This window comes from Diceros bicornis, chromosome 4 (genome assembly GCF_020826845.1).
Source record: "Diceros bicornis minor isolate mBicDic1 chromosome 4, mDicBic1.mat.cur, whole genome shotgun sequence".
NCBI lineage: Eukaryota > Metazoa > Chordata > Mammalia > Perissodactyla > Rhinocerotidae > Diceros > Diceros bicornis.
Genome location: NC_080743.1, coordinates 40,498,631 through 40,523,502, shown reverse-complemented (window position 1 = coordinate 40,523,502; position 24,872 = coordinate 40,498,631).

The window sequence follows — 24,872 nt, the reverse complement described above, 5'->3', positions numbered from 1 at the left end:
TTGCTGTAGACAACCTAAATGGCGGTCTTAGGAACTAAAGAAGAATGATAAAGATATGAGAAATGTATGTTCCATGTCAAAGAAACAGAACCAATATTGCTTCTATCTTCTCTGTTAAGAAAAATTATCTTTACCTTTAATAAAAAAGGTAGAACAAATATCAGTGAAAGAGAATTGAAACCCAAACTCCTTGGAGAGATGGTAAGTTCTCAGCTTAAAGGGGCAGGCCAGACATATCTTAGAGTAAATCTCTTTGGCAAAAGCTTTCAACTAATGATTGACAAGAGTTTGTGCATAATGACCTAGCTTCCTCGCCCCTATGAAATGTCCTCTATGCAGTCTCTGAGGTTTTCAGCTGTCTAAACTATTTAAGTATCTTGATTCAGACAAATTATATTGCAGGAAACAAGAAACTTGAAGATGATATTGTTGAACTTCTGTCAGAAATCTTAGAAGAATCAAGAAAAATATGTAAGGATAGATATAATCTATGTTTTCAATAAATGTAAAGATATATTATTGATCAACTATATTTCCTCTAATGCATCTGGACAGAACTGTGAAATGAATTGTGAAAAGAACAGTTTGTGAGCATTTGTCTAATTAAATTGTAATCATTTGGAACCTATACGGGTTCTTTGACTATTCCTGGTTTACCTGGACCCAAAAGGAGTAAAAAGACCCAGAACTTTCCCCATCCAGTGTCAGACAATTTGCTCACGCCAATTATGATCCTGACTGTCATAGTTTTTAAATGATGAGAAAGTTAGAAATATATATTAAACCGCAGATCTGATTTTTATCTCACAGAAAAATGGTAGCATAAGGAATCTTAACTAGATGAACATAGCTAACTACGTTTTAAAAAACAAGCCTCAAAAGAATTAGAAGCAGTGCATTTTGAGACAGCTTTTTCATTTCATTTTTTTCTTGTTGATTGCTCAGAGCTTGCCCTAGCCTAAAAGACCAAAGAAATTTAAACCAGCAATGAGAACTACATAAATTATAAAATAAACTACTTGAAGTGATTCTCATTGTATTAACTTAAATATTAGCATAAAGATACAATTTTAGGATGATAATTAATGTTTTTCAGTAAAACGTTAATGATTGGAATGTCTCATGACAGAAATCATAAATAAAGGTATTCTATTGTAACTTTTTTTTTTTTTTTTTTTGTGAGGAGATCAGCCCTGAGCTAACATCCGCCAATTCTCCTCTTTTTTTTTTCTGCTGAGGAAGACGGCCCTGGGCTAACATCTGTGCCTTTAGCATAAAGATACAATTTTAGGATGATAATTAATGTTTTTCAGTAAAACGTTAATGATTGGAATGTCTCATGACAGAAATCATAAATAAAGGTATTCTATTGTAACTTTTTTTTTTTTTTTTTTGTGAGGAGATCAGCCCTGAGCTAACATCCGCCAATTCTCCTCTTTTTTTTTTCTGCTGAGGAAGACGGCCCTGGGCTAACATCTGTGCCTATCTTCCTCCACTTTATATGGGACGCCGCCACAGCATGGCTTACCAAGCAGTGCGTCGGTGCGCGCCCGGGATCCGAACCAGCGAACCCCGGGCCGCCGCAGCGGAGCGCGCGCACCCAACCGCTTGCGCCACCGGGCCGGCCCCTCTATTGTAACTTTTGTGCTCTGCTTTTTAACTCATTTAGATTAGACGTCTTTCATTTCTTTTGAACTCTGTGGAAGGAAGTTTCTGTGTACATATTTATGACTTAGTATGAACCCTCTATAAGTATTAAAATATTAATCTATTTAAAAAAACATACTGTTCTCACATCTCCTTATTTTCCAAAATAGGGGATCCAGTGAGTAAAAATAGCTATGATTCTCATTGACACGTTGTTTTCCTATGACTTATATCACAGTTTACTCATTTCTAAATGTCTATATTTTTGTATTTTATATATGGTGATGGTGGCAGGGCAGAATGACAGCATGGATCCTGGTGCACGTGGAAGTGGTTAGATTCATTAGTAATATATTGTTAATTGAAGATATTAGGTAGAGGAAATTAACGATTTAGCCGCAAAGGGTTTGGATATCTGCTGCTCATCAGCACGTAACTCAGAGCAGGGCTGTGGCCGTGTCAGTACTATCCTTTCATGTTCAGTCTCTAGTGGCTGAAAATTTATCATCTCATGAATGCCTGCTAGTGTTTTTCAAAGCTCCATGTTGCTCTTTAAACTCCTCCTGAGACAGAGCTTATGTAGATGTTAGAAGCTGATTGTGAGCAATCCAACAATTGAACTGTCTCAGTCAGTGTTTTGCAGGATCTTCTTCGGATGTAAAATTGTTGAGCCATCAGGAAGGTCTTCCTTTGTCAACACATTTCAGCTAATTAAATGTTTGTGTGCCCAGTAGACATATTAACCACTATGTGGGTCACTTGTTTTCTGTTTCACTTTCATAACTTTTGTCAAAGCTCATTCTCAAATCAGCCTTGTAGCAGCTTTCTCACATACACAGAGGACTGCTGGCTACTCAGAAGTGTTAGAAAATGAGGTGTTTTGATTATATAAGGAGTCTATACAAATGAAATTAACACAAATATCAATTTACATGTAACACAAAAACATTGAACAAGGCTTTCTTTTTTTAAGTCAATGTTGCAGTTTTAAATTTTTAGTCAAAATTATAGATGTTTCAAATGTTAATATTCAAATAATTAATTTTAAGAATCAAAGAACCAAATAAATTAATTCAATAAATGAGATTTGATATGAGAAAACATTAGTCTTCCTCTTCCTTCTCTTGTCCATTTTCCCCTCCTCAGAGAAATTACTGTCACATCTGTTAAATATCTATCTATCCACTATCATCTGTCTATCTGTATCTATCTATCTATCTATCTATCTATCTATCTATCTATCTATCTATCTAGCTATCTATCTATCATCATCATCCTCTATTAACAGAGAGTGTGTATGTGTGTGTGGTATTTACCTCCTTTTTCTAAATAACATGCCTATATTGTTACTTTTTCAGTTTTGGGCGTTATCTACTGACTCCTTGCTATGGAAAGCAAGGGTTAAGCTCTGTCTTGCCTTGCTCCCAATCTCACACACACACACACACACACACACACACACACACGCACACACACGCACACACACATCATAAACATTCCCTCTCTCTCTTTCTTTCTCTTTCTCACTCTCTCTGTCCTCCTACTTAAGTCTCATTCTCTGAGTACAGCTATACTGTAATTTTGGCTGGAGCAGATTTCAGTGTTTACATGATTAAGACTAGGGAATTTTAGTCAGTCTTGCTACAGAGCTGTGCTGTATAATCAACTCTAAGTAACTGGAATGCTATTGTTGAGAATCAAAGGCTACTTGGATTCCTGTTTCTTTGAATATGAATTCTTTCTTTTTTTCCCCTCTCTGGAAGCTTTTAGGATCTCGTCTTTGTCTTTGGAGTTTAGAAATTTTATGGTGATGTTCTGTGGTATGGCTGTATTTTTACTAGCTCTAGATAGGCTTCTCAATCAGTTCTGGGAAATTTTCTTTTATTGTTTCCTGGATGATTTTTCTCTCAGAATTCTCTGTTCTTTTTTTTCTATCATTTGGAGTTTGGATCATCTAGATTGATCCTCTCATTTTCTTATCTTTTTTTTTCCTATTTCCCATTTACTTGGAGTTTTTTCGTTTGTTTGTTTCCATTTGTGGCATATGCACTCAGAGTTATCTCTTGAGTTTTGCATATCTGCTACCATATTTCCTTCATTTCCAAGAACTCTCTTTTTGCTCTATGAATGCTTTAAAAAAAATTCTATGCTTGTTTCATGTAATACCTTCTTTTTTGTCTATGAAGATATTGGTGATAGTTTTTAAGAGTTCTTTTCACTCTATAGTCCATTTTTCCTCCAAATTGCCTTTCCTGTTGATTATTTTGGTCCCAATTTCTCATGTTAGATGCTTTCTTCTGATGCCTGGTACTACTTGGTTGTCTCATATTCAAAAGTTAGGGACTTAAAACTCTGGTTGGAAGCTCTGAGACTGTGAAGGGAGTTCACTGTCTATGAGCATTGCTATAGGATGATCTTGCTGGACTATTTGGTTGTGAAGACTCTGATATCTCGATCTTAGGGCTTTTAGATCTTAGGGCTTATGCTGGTCAGATTCTGCAGAGAAGGATCCTCCAGTTATCTGTGTGGAGATGAAGGATGGCTGTTAGTATTCTGAGATTTGGAACTTTCTATTCCTAAATTCTTCAGAGCTTCAGAGATATAAATGGGATTGGCTTTCAGCTTTGCCCACTTCCCCTTTAGGACTCAGTTGTATACCATTCTTCCCTCTGTTTTCCAGCTTCCAAACCTTATTGCTGTTGTCCTTTTTCCTGTACTCCTAGTTATTGTGGGATAATGCTGAAAAAACAGTCACTTACTGTTGTTTTGGTGGAGTTTTCAGAGGAATAAAAAGTAGATGGTCGTGTGCAATTTGATATCTTTATCTGGGATCTTAATCGTTCTAAAGTTATTCTATAGATACTGAAGAAGGAAATCCAGAGATTGTCCAGACTATGTTCAGTCTTTCTGGGGAAGCTGCTCCTCAGTTCATCCAATCAGATAGGAGTTAGTGAAAATTAAAACATATTCAAAGAACAAGATTGGCCTTGTGATGATAATGGTTGAAACTGGGTAAGGCATACATAAGGGTTTGTCATACATACTCTCTACTATTGTACATATTTGAAATTTCCCATAATAAAAAGTTAAAAGAGAGAAAGGCTGTTGTATGGTCCTTAGTAAAAAGTGTTTCTATATTCAAGAATCAAGTAGTTTTTCCTTAAGTTTTACATAGCATTCTGTCATATGTGTTATATAGTCAAAAGAATTTAAATTATGTGCCTCTATATAAAAAAGCTGTGGACTTAAGTCAAAACATCACAAGTCTTTTTTGAATTAAAATCAAATTAACTTCCTAATTCTAGTGTGCCATTGCTATGGGCTTAAGTAGCCACTTAATTTCTCATGCATCCGTCTAAGAACCACGTCTCAATTTCTTTTCTTTCTCTTCTGTTTATAACTCTAGCTTAAGATGGTCCCCTCCTAGTCTCAGCCCAACATGCTGCTAGTATCTTACTTTAGAGGCTCAAATTTCCTTTTGCCTTTCACTGCTTCCTCTACATGTTGGCTGACATATGAAAAAGGTGAGTTTGGAAAGGATTTTATTGTACTTTAATGAAATAAATTTGAAGTAATTAAATATCTATGTGATTGCAATTTGTCTAAGAAAAATATATCATCCTCAAGGAATAAAAATTTTTCTTAATATTTTGTAAAATGTGAATTTTTGAAATATAGAATTTATTTTAGATGCAGGGTTCTACTCAGAGTAGTGCAAAAATCTAGTTATGATATCCTATAGCAGTATTGCCAAAAGTAACTCTTTGGACAATAATGCACCTGACCGAATGTATGAAAATACGTCATGGAGATTAGGGAATTTTGGCTATTTATAGTGATTACTTTAGAACTTGGAAATTAGAGGTAATCAGGCAGAAATTCAAGATAGTAACAGCAGACAGAAATGTCAGATTTATGAAAATGCTCTTACCAATCACATTAAGTCAACATTTATTAATAAAAATTCAGTCCCACTGGCTGCACTTAGAACTTTATGTTATCATCTATTGTTTTGTCTCTTGAATTTACTTTGGTTCAATTTATCAAAACCCTAGTATATCTATAAAATGACATTGCTTCAACATGAGAAGTCTGGGAACCTTGATGTCTCTCTCTATTCGAGGAACATGTCTTATTGAAATGAATCAGGAGAGGTTTCTTGTAGGTATGTGGGAGATCAAAGAATCATAAGATTGGAAGAAACTGTCAGAAACCAGCTAGTCAAGCGATTCTCAGTCAGGATTGCTTATACCTCTTCTATGGGGTATTTGGAAATGTGGGCATTTTTCATTGTTACATGACTGAATGGTAGGGGCCTACTGGCATTTAGTGGGTGGGGGGCAGAGATAATAGACATCCTACAATGTTCAGGATGGTTCCGGATAATGAGGAATTGTCTTTCCCAATTCCTGCTCAGGCCAGTCACCATCTGACGCTTGAATCCTTTCCACACTGTGGGCTTACTGTAAGAATGATGAATAGGAAATTCAGTTTTAGAATTACAACAATGCAATTCTGCAAAGTTGGAGAATAGCTGTAACAGTGGAAAACAGCACAAACTCATTGACGTTAGAAAGTCACATAATAGAAATCTATCTATCTATCTATCTATCTATCTATCTATCTATCTATCTATCTATCTATCTATAACAATTAAGGTTCCCAAGATTTTCTGAATAAAATATCTCCAGATTTCAATATATTCAAATTAATTCAAATGTGTTAAAATATTATTTTTCCCAAATGGAATTACCTTTTACCTTGATTTAAAAAATCAAAATAAATACCTTCTTTCTGAAAATAATCCAGAATATAGAACAGCACAAAGAAGAAACAAAAAAAAATTAATTCCGTTACCCAGAGAAATCATTATTAATTAATGCATAGATCCAGATTTCTCAACAGTAGTACTATTGAAATTTTGAACTGAATAATTCTTTGTTATGGGGGCTGTCCTGTGCATTGTAGGATGTTTAGCAGTACCTCTGGCCTCTACTCACTAGATTCCAGGAGCATCCATACAGTTTTGACAACCAAAAATTTCTCCAGAGATTGCCAAGTGTCTCCTGGGGGAGAAAATCACTCCCAGTTGAGAACCATTAATTTAGATATATAACCTTCCATATGTGTGTGTGTGAGTGTAGTGTGTGTGTGTGTATTTAATCAGGTTGTCCTCTTGGATGGCATCAAGAATTCTGATGCTTAACCAAAGTAAACTAACTAGCTTGATGCCACAGTGTATTTTGAAACATTTTTCAGGGTTGTGACTTAATGGGATTCCTGGGGCCCAGTGGGTTACATGGATTCTTCTACATATGTAGCAGGAGGGCCTTACTATGGTTTATTCTTTAATTTGCTCACCTTTCAGATGTAAACCAAAGTCTTCAAGAATGATGATCTGCAGAGGTAAACCATGTGGTCTAACCTGCCTGGGGAACAGCATAGTCTCCCATCATAGTCATTTAGTTGTTGGGTTGCTATCGTTTTTCTTTTTCTCTCTGTTTTTTCTCCATTCTGGGCTGGTATCTATTTTAATTCAGGCTGAATATCAATCATTGGTGGTTCTGTGTGTGGCTTGCATGATGTGAAGACATTTTAAATATAGCAGCACACATTTCCTCCTGTACTGTATTGGCAATTTCATATTCATTTCTGCTTAAGCTGGTCACTAGGCTGGCTGACGAGAATTCATTCTTGGAAAGAGCATGATAACTATTTTCTACTTTTTCCAAGTGAGTCAGACTGTGAATGCTGTTTTGTAATTTATTAAAACATGAAAAATATATGTTGGCAAGTAATAACATGCACTAGATTTACAGTGGTGCATTCCAAATGGATACATCAGGACTTAGTCTTTTTTAACTTTCTTGTAGCCATAGAGCTAGACTTACATGACAAAGTCTTTAGATAAATTAAAACAGCCCTTCCATGGCTGAGCCTCACATCTCATTTTTTTTGTCCATGACAAAAAGAGGCAGCTAATCTTCTATTGACAAGCTACTCACCCCCTTGTCTTCAGCCTAACTCAAATTATCCTGAAAGAGTAAATATTTACTAAAAACTGTGTTACCAACTTATTGGGAAATTCAATATACTCCAAGAGCAGGAGATGCTAAGATTGGAATAAAGCCACACATAAACAAAAATGCTCTTTCATGGTGAGCAAAACTGTAGCATTAGGAAATCTCAGGTAAAGAGAGAAGGCATGAACACAGTTCCAGAAGTTCACGCTTGGGGCAGAGATGATTAGCGCTCACCCACTACTCATGCATTCCTCTACACTTCCCAGCCTCCCTTGCATATGATGGTTCTAGCCAATGAAATGTTAGTGTACTCCTTGCAGGGTGAAGAAGAGCCAGTAAGCTACCTTTCCCCATATTTTCTTGCTGTGATGACCCTAGAACCTGAATGTTCTGGATTACGTGGTTATAAGAAGGAAGCAACCGAGATCCTGAGTTACTACGTGGAGGAGAACTGTGCCAGTCGTGACCTGTGACCTGAATAAGAAATTATTTGTTACTGCAGCATGTCCTCTCCTAGCCTAAGACATCAGTCAGCCTTAAAGCGTTGGAAAATGAAAAGGAGGAAGTGGGATTCAGACACAGCCAAGTAAGAGAAGTGGAGCAGAGAGACAATTAGCTTAATTTGAGCATTACACAAACATTTTAGACATGTTTTCTTTGGAAGCAGAAAGAGCGATTTTATCTGAAGCTTTGTTTTGTTGATGGCAATCAAATCTCTCTGCAAATTTCTGGGAGGATAACTCATTGTAATGTATTTTACATTGCCATTTAAATTTTTTTTAAATTTTTTTGCCATTTAACATACCTGTCTGAAATAGTCACCAATAAGAATCACAGTCTCATAATTAATGATGCCCTTTTGCATCTATTTTGTTTTAATGCTGTTTTTGTGTGTTAGGCACAACTTAAAGCAATGATTTTTTTTTACTCTTTTTAAATTCAAATCAATCTTGACTCTTATTACAAATCACAAAAATTCGGAGGAAAAAACCAGTTTTCTTAGTCTATACTCAGTTGGGCCTCCTTTTCAACTTTGTTGTTACATTTTAAATGTGAGTGAAACCTCAAAAACTAGCTAAATTGTTAGTTTTTTAGTTTTAATTTTTATCAGAGGATTCTGATACTGTTTTAGCACTTAATTCCAAATAATTACAGGGACAATCATAAGATTGGTAGAAAATTTAGAGATCCTGGATATCTTCATTTTGATCTTCTGAAAAAAAACAAACAATATCTTACTACATTTCTGAAATTACAAGAAAGGATTCCCCTATTTTGTCCCCCTCAAAAGATGACAGAAAGAATTGGCAAATGAATTAATTCTGGGAAGAAGGCCACCTGGCTTTTGTACATCAGACAAGAATAAGTCAAGCCAAAGGGTTTTCCCCATAAGGAGACAGTGCTAATGAGGAGGATTCTTGAGGGCGGATGGAGATAGGAGTATAAGAAGCTGGAATGTAGCCTAGATCCACACACAATTTGGAGAGCTTGATTTCACACCAAAATTGAGCCAAGGCTTAGTGGAAGCTTTACACTTTAGCAAATGTCAACTGATTTTCAGATTTCAGAAAAGAGCCTAAAAGAAGAAACGGAGCCTTGGCAGTGATGGTGACTGGCTGGTAATGGCTGCTGCTAGCAGTGGCCACACAAATTGCACTATCCTGCCCCCAACGCTGACTCAGTGCAATGATCCAGGGGTACATGTTTAATTTGTGCAAGTTTGTAGCAGTAGAGAGCATCACGTGTTCTTAGCTCTTTGGATGTTCTTCATGCTGAAAAGCAAAGAATCCATTAGCGATTTAAGAACTGTAGAGGAAATGGAGGGCTTTTAAAAAAGCATCTATTTAGTTATCCATTTATTTTATTCAATATATTGCAGTTCACAATCACACAAATAATTAAAATAAGATGCAGTCAGCTTTTGGCCATTGGCTATAATAACCTTTTCCTACAACAGCATTATTATAATAGAGTAAATTGGCCAATTAAAGACTTGTTTCTGGGCAATAAGCAAAGGTGTCGAATCCAAGAACTACAGGATCAAAGAGTAGGGATAGGCAGAGAAACGTCCAAGTGCAGGATGGCAAGGAGATCATCAACTGAGAGAGAGAACAAAGTTTGTAAGAGGTAGGCAATGATTTCAGACTTCACTCCCGCGTTTCGGCAGAACCTTTACAAATACACTGGCAAACAGACAACTTCCTGCTTATCATCTGTAAAATATTTGATGTTTATAGCTTACGAGGTACATCCCTAAGATGGTGACTAGGACAAAGGAAAAAAGCAAGAAATAGTTGGAGTGTTAGATTCCAATGGACTTTGCCACATTTTTCATCTTGGCTAGAGTGAGTTGCTACACTTTAGTGTAACAAAACGTTTATCATCACATTTTAGGTTTTAGTTTCAGTGTTTTTTAAGTTCTAATATTTAATCAAGTGTTGGGTTTTCTGTTTAGCAGACACAAAATATTGGCTCTTTCTCTAATGTGCCTGTTTTATGGATTTCTCAGGGACCCTTTCTCATGGGGGAATTCCTCTTCCTCATGCCCTAACATAAGAAATGCTCTCTCCAGGTGTTACGTCTCTCCCTTCAGGCTCTGCCTTCTGGTAGGTCATCTGACACAGATTTTTCTCTGTAGGGTTACTTTGCCCGTCTTGGGCCTCTTGGGTAAGAGAGGTTTGCTTAAAAACAATGCAAGTCCGGCTCTTCATAGATCCATGAGGCCAAATGACAGCTTGCTGCACCGTAGCCCTTTGGCCTTGCCCTACTGTCAGGGTGGATCCAGGTGGCAAACACCTTCAGACTTCTCCAGTACGGAATCAGTTTCCACCAGCTTTGTGATCCCCAAACCCCAAGTAGTACAAGTTAGTTTTTCAAGAGTTTCTCTGAGCATCCTCTAATTCCATTTCACTTGGCTTGGCGGAGATGGGGCAAAGAGAAAGTGAACAGCCCTGTAAAGACAACATCTTCCAATGAACTTTCCAATTCTATTCTACCTACAATGAATCCTTAGTCTTCTCTCATGTGGCCTGGAGGTAGCCTGTGATGTAGCAGAACAAGTTTTGGGTCACCAACTTTGTAAATTCTTCATAAATGATCTAGCATATTTGTTTTTAAATGTGGAGGTTACTTGCCTCTATTGGTTGTGGTCTTGAGGTTTTAGCTGAAACTCTAGGAGAGAAAGAGTCCCATTTTAACAATCAGTTACACACATCAAAATGCTTAAAGGGTCTTGTAAACACTAAAACAATAAAAATGGAGGGAATAACTCCCCAGCAAGTAGAGGGGAAATGGAATAATAATAACTATAATTCTAATAAAAAATAAAATTGATGAATCCAAAAGAAGACAAGAAATGAAAAATACTCAAGTATAGAAATAAGGCAAATAGAAAGAACAAAATAAGACATATATTGAAATATACATGCAATCACAATAAATATGAATGGATTAACCTGCCAGTTGAAAAAGAAATTGTCAGACTTGAATTTAAAAAAAAATCTAGCTATATGTTACTTAAAAAAAAACCGACGTACTTAAATGGAGACAGAAAAATTGGAAGTGAAACAGTTAAAAATGTACAACAGACAAATATTAAACAAAATGAAGCTGTATATTAAAAACAGATATAGACTTTAAGGCAAAAATTTATCAAGCTATTAAGACATTTTTATGCAGTGCTGGAGTAGACAGACAGAATAGAGATCTTAGAATCAGATACAGAAACTTGATATATGGTTGAGGTGCTATTTCCTATCAGTAGGGAAAGATTGATCTAGTTAGAAAAAATGACACTCACAGTGAATCACCCATAAGGAATAAATACATATTGGATTCCTACCTCCCACCATACCCAAGAGTTAATATCAGAAGATTTGTACAAACCTACTGTGCAAATGTAATCTTTAGACCTTTCAGAAGTTATAAAAAACTTCTCTGCTAGAAAATATCTTTTAATATTTCTAAAAGAGGAATATAATAAATAAGATCCAAAGAGAATAAATTATAAAGAAAATATTAAGTTTACCTACATAAAAATTAAAATTTAAAAAAGTATATCATAAAGAGATGCCATAATTAACAACAGAAAAGTAAAAGTGTAAGCCATATACTACAAGATAATTTCAATGCATGTAATCAGGAGAGGATTAGAATGCAGAATTTACAAAGACCTCCTATAAATCATTATGGTAAAGATTAACAACCCAATACAAAAAAATGACAAGATATCTAAGTGTAAGAGGAAATTAAAATGTCCAACAAACAAGTGAAAATATGTTCAGCTTAGCTAGTAATCAAAAAATGCAAATTAAAACCAGAATAAGATACAGTTTTGCACCTATTAAATTGATAAAAACAAAAAAACCCTTGAAAAGACTAAGCATTAGAGAGGATGTTGGACAATGAGAGCGCTCATACACTAGTGGTGGGAATGCATATTGATAAAACCACATAGGAGATTGTTATGGACTGAATGTGTTCCTCCAAATCTGTATGTTGCAGCTCTAACTTCCAATGTGATGGTATTTGGTGGTGGGGTCTTGGGGGGGTAATTAGGTTTAGATGAGATGGTGAGGATGGGTGCTCTGTGATGGGATTAGAGTCCTTATAAGAAGAGGAAGAGATACAAGAGCTCTGCCATGTGAGGTCACAGCAGGAAGGTGGCCATCTGCAAGCCAGGAAGAGAGCTCTCACCAGGAACCAAATTGATCTTTGACTTCCCAGTCTCCAGAATTGTGAGACCTGTTCAGTCTCATGGTGTCATTTAACAAGTTTCTCTATCCATCTATTTTCTATTAGCTAATAGTTAAATCTAAAGGCTTGATTACATTCATATTATAATTTTGGTAAGAATATTGAACAGACTGTGCTGTGTACTTCCTGTTGTATTCATCAGGATACATGTAACAGCTGGTTGTCTCTCTTTTAGAGCTGTTAAGGTTATCAGTTAGTTCAGATGGCTCCAGCCTAATCTATCGATTACAAAGTTGTGCATCAACATTTTATCCAATGGTTTTCATAGTCATTGATGATTGTTATCTAAACCCAGTATTCCATTAGAGTTGTAATATGACGATGTTTCTCATTCTTTCATTTCTTCCGTATTTGGTTATTCTGGAATCTAATTGATATAGAAAAGGCAGCATGGATGTTTGATTCTTTCTCTTCATTTACTAATTTTAAGAATATTAGCTTGGTGCCTGTTGTGGTCATCTCATAAGAAATGGGCTCAACTCCCCGCCCATAATTTTGTTTAATGTTGAGACTGACGCTGGCACAAATGCATCAAGAGGGCGTGAATAGACGTGTTCTTCACACAGTGAGTCTCTCTGAGGAGAGCAGAGCAGGCTGCCAAGCAGCTTTAGAGATCAAGGAGGGGGTGACTGGCTTTGACCTCTATTGTGGGAGGGAGCGGGGCTGGATTAAGGGCTCCTGCATAGAGGCTGGGGTTTCCCTGGGTCAAGCATTGCTGGAGGGAGCACACGGGCTTGCCTTGAAGTGGGGCAATAGGAGAAGGGGGAGGGGTGGGACTTGAAAGCTGTCAATAGTCAAAAATAAAAAAGTAGAGTCAAACTCTTTACTCCAATTCACCCTTTATATTTGTCTGACAGTTAAAATGTGCCATGTTTTAGTTTAATTAAATTTGAACGTGATTAAGTAAGCCATTTTGGTACTTATGAGGCCTGACGCCTGAAGCTGGTAAGAGAGGTGAAATTTCTATTGAACGCCTTATACAAGAGCCCAATATTGTATATTTTGAAAAGTGAAATGAGTGCCGTCACGTCTTCTGTAAATAGGTCTTGTATAATGGATTTCAATCCTTGAAGGCCCTGTTTTAATTTACATTGGGCCATGTTAATTATTTTTAACCAGAGAGGTACACAGAGTCCCATTTTGTCAAGCTGATTGTAAGTGCTAAAGATCTAATTTAATTTAAATGTATTGTTTTTGGGTCAGAGTGTCCAAGCCCTGGAATATTTTAGGGCAATGGGTGCTACGGCTGTAGAGAATTTTAGGCATGGCAATAGTTCTGATGGCTAAGGTGAATCTTACCTGTTTGCCCTTTATTTCCTGTCCAGTGACTACCCTAAGAGTATAGGGTATACATTATCGAAATTTAGTGGGATCCCGGGTATAACTGTAATTTGAACCCCAGTATAGATTAAGGTATGAAGGTTTGCCAACTTAACAAGTGCATTTCATCACTTGTTAAAGTTAACTTAGAACCTACGTTATAGAGGCACAAAAGCCAATCAGCATGCTTTTATATTTGAAGGAGGAGGATACTTTAAATAAACTTTATTTTTTAAAGCTATTTTAGGTTCACAGCAAAACTGGGCATAAGGTGCAGAGATTTACCATATACTCCCTCCCCTGACACATGCCTAGCCTCCCCCATTATCAGCATTCCCTATCAGAGTGGTATATTTGTTAAATGATGAATCAACATTGATACATCTTTATCACTCAAAGTTCATAGTTGACGTAACAGTTCACTCTTGATGTTGTACATTCCATGGGCTTTGAAAAATGTATAATGACATATGTCTGTTATTATAGTATCACATAGACTAGTTTTACTGCCCTAAAAATCCTCTATGCTCTGCCTATTCATCATCCCTTCTCACTACTCAACTCCTGGTAACCACTGATCTTTTGACTGTCTCCATATTTTTCATTTTCCAGAATGTCATATAGTTGAAATCATACAGTACGCAGCCTTTTTAGATTGGCTTCTTCCCTTAGTAATATGCACTTAAGGTTCCTCTATGTCTTTTCATGGCTTGATAGCTCATTTCGTTTTTATCACTGAATAATATTCCATTGTCGGCGTGTGCCACAATTTATTTAGCCTCTCACTTACTGAAGGACATCTTGGTTGCTTCCAAGTTTCACAATTATGAATGAAAGCTGGTATAAATATCCATTGCAAGTTTTTGTGGATAAGTTTTCAACTTCTCTAGGTAAATACCAAGGAGTACAATTGTTGGAGAGTATGTTAAGAATATGTTTAGTTTCGTGAGAAACTGCTAAACTGCCTTCCAAGGTGGCTGTACCATTCTGTATTCTCACCAGCAATAAGGGAGAGCTCCTGTTGCTCTACACCCTCAACAGCATTGGTGTTGTCAGTGTTTTTGATTTGGCCATTCTATTAGGTGTGTAGTGGTATGTTAATATTGTTTTAATTTGCAATTCCCTAAAGACATTTTATGTTGAGCATATTTTGGTATGCAATATACCTTCTTCTTTGGTTCAGATCTTTCACTCATTTTTTAATCTGGTTGTTTGTTTTCTTGTTGTTGAATTTTAAGTGTTCTTTGTATATTTTGGATAACTGTCCTTTATCTGATATGTCTTTAGCAAATATTTTCTCCCAGTCTGTGTAGCTTTTCTTCTCATTCTCTTGACAGTGTCTTTTGCCTAGCAGAAGCTTTTAATATTAATGAAGTCCAGCTTATTAATTTTTTCTTTCATGCATCATACCTCTGGTGTATCTAAAAAGTCTTCACCATACCCAGGCATCTAGATTTTCTCTTATGTTATCTTTTTGGAGTTCTATAGTTTTGTATTTTACATTTAGGTATAAGATACATTTTGAGTTAATTTTTGGAAGAGCGTAAGGTCTGTGTCTAGATTCTTTTTTTTGCATATGGATGTCCAATTGTTCTAGCAGCATTTGTTGAAAAATGCTATCTTAGCTTCATTGTATTTCCTTTGCTCCTCTGTCAAAGTTGACAAATATTATGACTATATTTGTGTGGGTCTATTTCTGGGCTCTCCATTCTGTTCCGTTCATCTATTTTGTCTATTCTTTTGCCAATACCATCCTATCTTGATTACTGTAGTTTTATAGTAAGTCTTGAAGTCGGGTAGTGTCAGTCTTCCAATGTTGTTCTTTTTCCTTCAATATTGTGTTGTTTATTCTGGGTCTTTTGCCTCTCCATATAAACTTTGGAATAAGTTTATAAATATCCACAAAATAACTTGCTGGGATTCTGATTGGTATTGCACTGAATTTATAGATTATGTTGGGAAGAACTGAAATCTTGACAATATTGAGATTTTTTATCCATGAATGTGTAATATCTCTCCATTTATTTAGTTCTTCTTTGATTTATTTTATCAGAGTTTTATAGTTTTCCTCATAAAGTTTTCGTACATATTTTGTTGGATTTATACTGAAATCTGTTTCATTTTTTGGATGCTAATGTAAATGGTATTGTGTTTACATTGATGATTTTGTTGATTGTTAATAAAGGCAGTTTTACTTCTTCTTTTCCTATCTGGATGCCACATTTCTTTTTCTTGTCTTATAGCAGTGGGTAGAATTTATAATACAATCTTGAATAGAAATGATGACAATGGACATTCTTCCCTTTCAGTGTTTCACCACCAATTACGATATTATCTGTAGGTATTTTGTAGATGCTCTTTATCAAGTTCAGGAAGCTCCCGTCTATTCTCAAATTGCTGAAATTTTAAAAATCAGGAATGGATGTTGGATTTTTGTCAAATGCTTTTCCTGCATCTATTGAGGTGACATTTTATTTATTTATTCCTATATAACAATATCACCACAAACTTAACAACTTAGAACAACACATATTTATTATCTCACAGTTTTGGTGAATCAGGAGTGTGAACAGTGCTTATTTAGCTTAGTCTCCTGCTTCAGGGTCTCACAAGACTGCAATCAAGGTATTGGCCTGGGCTGCAGTCTAATGTGAGTCTTGGTTCAGGAAGGATCCATATTCAAATTCGGATCCAATCTCAATGTTTGCAGGAAGCATTCAGTTTCTTGTAGGTTGGAGAACTGAGGATCTCAGTTTTCTCGCCAGCTGTTGGCTGGAAGCTGCCTTCAGCACATTTCTGTGTGGCCCCCTCAATATGGCAGCACACAACATGGCAGTTTGCCTCTTTGAAGACAGCAAGGAAGAGTGTCTTTTAGCAATACTGATATTATAGTCTTACGTGATGTAATCAAGTACACATAATCACATACATTCTTTCACCTTAGCTGTATTTTATTCATTAGCAGCAAGTCACAGGTCTTGCTCAGACTCAAAGGTAGGGGATTACACACAGGTGTGAATGTCTTGAGGTCAGGATCACGGGGACCATCTTAGAGTCTGCTTACCACAGATGATCATATGGATGACTTTTTTTAAATCAGTTACTATGATGAATTATGTTGATTGATTTTCAAAAGTGAAACTAACCTTGCATTCCTGAGACAACTCTACATCATTGTGATGTATTATCCTTTTCATAGATTATTATATTTGATTTGCCAAAACTCTGTTTAAAATTTTTGCATCTATGTTCATGGGGGATATTGTTTGCAGTTTTATTTTCTTGTGATATCCTTGGCAAGGTTTGGTATTAGGCCAAAGTTGTTCTCATAGAATCAGGAAATTTTGCCTCTTCTTTGATTTTCTGGAAGAGTTTGTGTAGAATTGGTACCATTTCTTCCTTAAATATTTGGTAGAATGCACTAGTGAAGACTTCTGGGCTTGGAATTTTCTTTCTGGAAGATTTTTCACTACAAATACAATTTCTTTAATAGACAGAGTATTACTCAGGTTATCTATTTCTTCTTGAATCCGCTTGTGTAGTTTATTTCAAGGAATTTGTCTATTTTATCAAAGTTGTCAAATATATTTGCATAATGATTTTCATAATATTCCCTTATTATTCTTGTTATATCTGTAGATTTGTGGTGATGTTATCTCTTTCATTCCTGATACTGTGAATTTGCTCTCTCTTTTTCTCTCTCCTGACCAGCCTGCCTACAGGCTTATCAATTTTATCTATCTTCTCAAAGAACCAGCTTTTAGTTTCATTGATTTTTCTCTATCATCTTTTTCTATTTCATTTATTTTCCACTCTGATCTTCTTTATTTTATTTCTTCTTTTTACTTTTAATTTATTTGATATCTTTGTCAAATATCTTAAGGTGGAAGCTGAGGCAGTTAGTTAGACCCTTTCTTTCTAAAATAGGTGTTTAGTGTTATAAATATCCCTCTAAGTAATGCTTTAGCTGCATCCCACAAATTTTGATATGTTTTATTCAGTTCAAAACACTTTTCAATTTCTCTTTTAATTTCTTTGTTAACCTATGGGTTATTTGGAAGTGTACACTAGTTTCCAAACATTTGGGGATTCTTTGCTCTGAAATATATTTTGCCCAACATTAACATAGCCACTTCATTTTTCTTTTGACTAGTTTTAGCAAGCTATCTATTTTTTCAATCTTGCACTTTTAATTTATTTATATTTAATTGAGTTTCTTATAAATAGTGTGTATGTTGGGTCTTACCTTTATAAAAATTCAATTTAACAATTTTTGCCTTTTAATTGGGGGTGTTTAAACCATCTAGAGTTAATTTGTTGAATTTATTGGTATAAAGTTGTTCATGATATTCACTTATTATTCTTTTAATAACTGTAGAATTTGGTGCAGATGTCACCTCCCTCATTACTGATATAGTTAATATGAGTTTTTTCTCATTTGCACCTAGTCAGTCTTGGTATAATTTTATCAGTTTCATGGATCTTTGTTTTTTACTTGGGGTATTTAGGACATTTACTTTTAACGTGATTATTGTTATAATCAGGTTTAAATTTATCATTTTACTATTTTTTTGTTGTTTCATCTGTTTTTTGCTCATTTTCCTTACTTCTATGTCTTTTTTTCAAATAGGTATTTATTAATTTATTTTGTCTTCTTTTTGGCTTATCAGATATAACTCTTTGTGCTTGCACTAGGATTTATAAGTTTATATATACATATTTAACTTATCACCAATTATCTTCAAGTGATATTATACCACTTTATGTAGGGTATAAGAAATTTACAATTGTATAGTTCCATTTATCCCCTCTTGATGTTTGTGCTACTTTGTTATAAATTTTACTTTTACATATATTATAAACCCCACAACACATTGTTTTGTATAAACAGTCAATTATATTTCCAAGATATTCAAATACTGAGAAAAAATCTATATCTATCAATGTAATTATCGCTTGCATTATTTATAATGAGCAATCTGCTATCATTTTTGTTTTGTTCTTTTGTTTGTATTTTTTCTCTGACTGCTTTTAACTTCTTCTCTTTATGTGATTTTGTGCCTTATATAGTTTTCTCCATATTTCTTTTGCTTCAGGTTCATTGGAAAGTTTTTATAACTCTCCCTCTCTGTCCTCTGCTTTGGGACTCCTATTATATGCATATTAGGCCATGTGAATTTTCCCCAAAGCTTACTAACATTATGCTTATTCTTTTTAGTTCTTTTTCTCTCTGTGTGTTTCATTTTGGATAGTTTTGTCGCTGTGTCTTCATGTTCTAACCTGCCAATGATCTCATCCAGTGTATTTTTCTTCTCAACACTGTAGTTTCCATCTTCAGAAATTCACTGTGAGTCTTTAAAATTTTCCTATTTCCCTACTTAATTTTTTGAACAAGTGGAGTACAGTTATTATAACTGTTTTAATGTCCTGATCTGCTAATCCTAACTTTGTGTCACTTCTGGGTCAGTTTTGATTGATCAATTTTTCTCCTCATTATGGTTTCTTTTCTCTGGCTTCTTTTCAGGCTTATTATTATTTTTTTAAGAATTTGATTCCAGACATTGTAGATTTTTCCTCATTGTGTGCTGGATATTTTTGTATTGCTATCAATGTTATTGAGGTGTATTCTGGACTGCAGAAAAATTCCTTGAAATGGTTTCTTCCTTTTGGTCTTGCTTTTAAGATTTGTTGTATGGAAACAAAGCAGCATTTAATCCAGGACTAATTTCCTCCACTACTGAGGAAAAATTCTTATGAGTACTGCATCCAATGCCCTATAAATTGTGATGTTTTCCAGTTTGGCTGGTGGGAGCAGGCACTATTCCCAGCCTTTCGTGAGCTTGAGTACTGTCCCTTCTAATCCTTCAGGGTGGTTTTTTCTTAGGTCTCAGGCAGTTTCCTAACACACTGTTGACCTTCAGAGTTCCTGCTTCATGTAGTTCTCTTTACAGTGCTCTGTCCTGTGAATTTCAGCCTTTTTGGTGCCCTGGACTCACAAATCCATGTTTTCACCTCAGGGAACCATTGTCTTCTGCCTGGGATCGTCCTCACCCACTCTGTATCATGTTTTGGAAACATCTCAAGGCAGTAAACTGGGACAATCTTAAGGATCACCTCATTTGATTCTTGTCCTTTAGGGATCAATATCCTTCATTGCCTGATGTCCAGTGTCTTCAAAACCATTATTTCATGTATTTTATCCAGTTTTTGGTTGCTTCAGGCAGAAGGGTAAATCCAATATATGTTATTTGATCTTGGCTAGAAGTGGATGCCCCATAGGTTTTTAATAGTTTTATGAAATAGTTAATAGTTAAATGAAATAGCATGTTAAAATATGTTTGTGTAGAGAGCTCCATACGTATACTCATTATCTCCAGAACAATGTGTAAAGTGTAAATATCATCTTATTATTCAAAAATCAACCATGAAATTTTATTTTAATATATATTTTTTATTATAAAAGTCACAATATATATAGTACAGATATTTGGAAAATAGAAGCATAAAAACAAATATTAAAATCACCTATAATCACACCACCAAAATGTAATCACTGGGTATATTTTGGAATGTATGATTCTAACTCATTGTTTACATACATTGGGGAGATCCTTTTGCTCCAATATTATATAATGGAATGTTTTGGTGACATTAACTGTTTTTCAAAACATAATTTTCAATGGCTGCATAAAAATCTATTTATAGATCCACAATTCTTTATTTAACTATTACCCTTCTATGGGGGCGTTTAGATCATTTTGAATTTTCACTACTATAAATAACATCTTTTACATAAATCTTTGTCCATACTTCTGATTATTTATTTAAAATAAATTTTTAGATAGATAATTACTAGTTCAGTCTTCTTTGTTAGAAACAAAGGAAATTGATAACTTTTGTCTTTCCTAGTAGATGGAATATTTTATCTTGTGGGGTTAGAGTTGATTGATGCTAAAGATCATTTTGCCATACTGCATTGTAACACTACGGGTATAAATAAACTTCATTTAGTCAAGACACTTCTCTGTATTCATGCTAGCTAATTGAAAAACCCTGTAACCAGGAGGAAGATTGTGAAAGATTAATGAAGGTTGTCAAAGGAGCTAGCAGACAGTGATCCAGATGCTGAGATAATTTTTCCTGCTCTTTTATTCACTTTCACCATGTTAGAATAAATACATCAGTGGAAAAAAGACGACTTCAGTGAAAAATGTATATGAAAGGACTAGTGTACCTATAATGAATGGAGTTAGGATCTGTGATCCTACCTTTGGTATTCAAATTCTGGCCTTTCCATTTATTGTTGTGAACTTCTTATTGTCTTTGTGTCCCAGTTTTTGCATCTGTAAAATGGGGATAGTGTGATACCTCAAATGGTTGTCGTGAGGATTCAATTAGTAAATGTATAGTATTTAGAACAATGCTTGGCAAGTAGTGAATAGTTAAGATTTAGTAGATATTATTAGCATCAATCCTCGTCAAGACCTTTATAAAGAATTCACTTTTCTTTGGTAAATAATTATTAAGTATTTGGTGGATGAAGCAATTGGTTAGTTTCTGGTACTAAAAAAAAAAAAAAAAGAAAGTTTCCGTTATAGTCTTATGAGATCGCTGGATTTTACTTAGTCTCCTAGCCACAGACTCTATCATGAATCAAAGACTTCTATAAGGGAAATTGGAGCTTCTTGTCTACCACGAGAATCCCTGTTAAAGTCTCTCTGGCAGCTGGTCTCACCACTCTTGTCTGAGAATCTTGGTCTCAAAGCTGACTTCCTTCCTGAAAAGGTATGCTTCATTGTAGGGTAGTGCCAACTAGAAAAAAATATTGCTCATGTTATATATCCATAATTTGTACCTCTGCCTTTAGGTTCCACCTTGAACAAGTCAACTACTTTCACTCTTATCTACATTGTAGCTTAGTTTTCACTCCTTCAAGCAATTCACTAGATTTTCTTTAATCCTTTGCTAATATGGACAAAATTTCCTTATCTTTTACTACCATGCTGGGTCAACCTTTCTCAGAGAAAAACAACCCAACTCCATAGAGAGTTTTGAGCTTCATCATTAAGTAAAAAAGATAGCATATTTAAATTTAGCTACAAAAGACTTAGAATTGAAGTATTAAACAGACATTATATAAAAATTCTACTTTTTTCATGTACGTGAAATAGGGATTTATCATGGGTGTAATTAGTTAATATTGATGCATTTGTGTTTTTGAGTTGTCATTTTCAATTCCACAGGATATAGAAAATTATGCAGATTTTGACATATATTTTATCACTACACGTGTTTTAAAATTGACTTTTCTTTCTTAGAAATTGTGTTTTCTTTCAACAATATCAAAGACTAGAACAAAAACTTTCATTAAAAATCAACTTTTAGAAGAATATTCAAATACATAATAATGATATATGTCTTTTTTTTCATGCTGTGAAATTGCAGTGGTAATTTGCAAAAAATGCAGGAATAAACAAATCTGATTCTCTTCTTTCTTTGTTATAGCCATCTACGTATTTTGATTTTTAAAAAATTAGCATTAGTACCTTTGTTCACTTAGAATTGGAAAAAATTATTGCTAATTTTTTAAAATATCTAAGCCAACACATTCATTTCACAGATGAAGAAACGGAGGCTCATCAGAAGTTGTCAATGTCATCCAGTTCTTCAGTGGCAGAACACAAATTAGAAATGAAATTTGACACATATGTTAATCACTAGTATTTTAGAAAAGATTTTGTTCCCAAATAGCTAGTTGGTAATTATTCCATAATAATTTAAAATTATTTTCAATTTAACAACTTTTGAGCACTACTAATTGCTCAGCACTAATGCAGGGACTCCAAGGAATCCTAAGATTCCTTCCCTACTCACCATGCTGTCAAGAGAGGAGAGATATGCAAGGGTAAAAGAATTAAAGAGGACTTTGAGGTAAAATCTAATGGCAGATAGGCCAGGGACGTGTTAGACTGAAGTGGGGGCTGGTTGGGGAGAAAGGTGAGGAAGGTAGAGCCATCAACCCGAGTTAAAGCAGTTGTTAGAGAAACATTTTGGGAAATGCTTGGAGCATTAATGGATCCATCTAACCACCAGCCTTTTTCTTGTCTACTTTGTGCTATGGAGTAGAGCTGAAGGAAAACACCCACCAGGAGGACTGAGGCAATTATTTACTCTATGCCTCCAAGGTCATCTGAACCTTAAGTTCCCAACAGTCCTATATAGCTCCTAATCAGCTTCTTCTTCAGTTGCAATCAGATGCTTTTCTAAACCCTTCTATACTCAGACCCCCAACTGTACACACCTCTCAGAGTTGATTGATGCTGAAGATTATTTTGCCAAGTTGCATCGTTATAACTGTAGGTATAAATACACTTCATCTGGAAAGCACACCACTCTGTATTAGTTAATTGAATAGTTCAATTAGTTAATTGAATAGTTCATAACCATTAGGAAGAATCTGAATGATTAGGCAATATATTCTTTCCATTTAATTCTACTTAAGTAAGAAGTGACACCACCAGGACAGAATTCTCAACTTGTTACCTTTTTGCCCCATCACCAACCATCATTTGTTATCTTTAACTTCATCCATCTTTTCCACCTTCCCTCTCATTGTAGAAGATGAAGTAATCTTTTTATCCAAAGTGAATTCACCTACTTGCTTTTGAAAGCTTCTTCAAGCATCTGGATCTATTTTATTTTTTCTCTTTCTTATGTTTTTAACCTCCTATTCTTTATTGGCTACTTTATGCTAAGTATACTCAACTATTTCTCAGTTTTGTAAGGGAAAATAAATCCCCCTCAAGCCTGTTTACCTTCTATCTAATGTCTTATCTCTTTCATTTCATAGTCAATTTTTGAGTAAGTACCATCTTTACTTCTTTAGCAAATATTCACTATCTTTTAAAACAGCTTTATTGAGGTATAATTTACATGGCATAAAATTCACCTACGTTAAGTATACAGTTCTACGAGTTTTAGTTACTATATACATTGTGCAACCATCACCACATTCTAGTTTTAGAACATTTCCATCACCCCAAATTTCCCTCATGCTTTTTAGAATTAGTCCCATCACAGCTCCAGACAACTGCTGATCTGATTCTGTCTCTATAGTTGTGCATTTTCTAGAAATTCCAAATAATTGGATTTGTGCAATGTGTAGTTTTTGTATCCAGCTTTTCTCAGCATAGCGTTTTTGAGGTTCATTCCTGTTTTACACATATCACTTTGGTGTTCCTTTTTTATTTCTGAGTAGCACTTTATTACACAGATTTACTACAGTTTGTTTTTCATCTGTTAGACATTTGGATTGTTTCCAGGTTTTGACTGTCATAAATAATGCTTCTATGAACATCATTACAAGTCTTTGTCTGGTCATATGTTTTCATTTCATTTACCTTGGGAGATACTTAGGAGTGGAATTGCTATGTTGTATGGTAAATGTATGCTTAAGTTTTTAAAGAAACTTCCAAACTTTTTCCAAAGCGGTTGTACCATTTTTACATTCCTACCAGCGATGGATGAGAATTCTAGTGTCTCCACATTCTTTCCAACATTTGGAAAGCCTTTTTGATTATATCCATTCTAGTGGGTGTTTAGTAGTACTTTTTGTGGTTTTAATTTGCATTTTCCTACTTACTAATAATGTTGAGCATTATTTCATATGCTTATTTGTCACTTGTATATCTAATTTGGTGAAGTGTTTATTCAAATCTTTTGCCAATTTTTATATATTGGGTTGTTTGTCTTCTTAATATTGTTATACATTTTTATATATTCTGGACACAAGTGCTTTAACAATTATATGATTTGCAAATACTTTCTCCCAGTCTATGACTTGTCTTTCCACTTTTTCAATGTTATCTCTAGAAAAACAAAAGTGATTAATTTGGATGAAGTCCTATTTAAAAATTTTTTCTTATATAGATTGTGATTTTGGTGTCATGTTTAAGAAACTTTGCCTTACCTAATGTCACAAAGATTTTCTCCTTTGTTTTCTTCTAAAAGTTTTATAGTTTTAGGTTTTACATTCAAATATGTGATCCATTTTGAATTTTTTTGTATATGGTGCAAGGTATGGATCAAAATTTATTTTAATACACATGAATATCCAATTGTTTCAGT